Consider the following 481-nt stretch of genomic DNA (forward strand, 5'->3'; position numbering starts at 1 on the left):
CTCTGGCTCAGTTTTCACTTGCTGTCCTTGCAAACAGGTTCTGGAACCGGACTCGGAGCAACAGGGTGTGGTGCCTTTACAACCCCTTGCCGTCCCGCAACAAACGGTGAGAGAAACCCAGCTGGGCACAGCAGCGATTTCCCTGGCTGTAATGACTTCAGTCCAAGCCGTGGAGAGGAAGGTGGATTCTCACCTCACACGGTGTCTGAACCTGGAGGGGAGAACGGGGACGACTGAGAAGAAACTAATAGACTGTGAGAAGACAGTGGTGGAGTTTGGGAACCAGCTGGAGAGTAAATGGGCCGTGCTGCAGACTCTGATCCAGGAGAATAATCTGCTGCAGAGGAGGCTGGAGAACGTGGAGAACCTGCTGAAGAACAGGAACTTCTGGATCCTGAGACTCCCCCCAGGCACTAAGGGGCAGGTCCCCCAGGTAACAGTGTCCCAGCTGCAGAGGGATGCGAGCAAAATATAATAGAGA

General features: G+C 54.5%; 1 pseudogene; it reads left to right on the forward strand.

The window, feature by feature from the left end:
* Window positions 1-27: 27 nt before the first annotated feature.
* Window positions 28-481, forward strand: part of LOC112125898 — a 2,408-nt pseudogene continuing 1,954 nt past the window's right edge.

The sequence above is a fragment of the Terrapene carolina genome, unplaced genomic scaffold (assembly GCF_002925995.2).
Source record: "Terrapene carolina triunguis isolate 2854851 unplaced genomic scaffold, T_m_triunguis-2.0 Scaffold32309, whole genome shotgun sequence".
NCBI lineage: Eukaryota > Metazoa > Chordata > Testudines > Emydidae > Terrapene > Terrapene triunguis.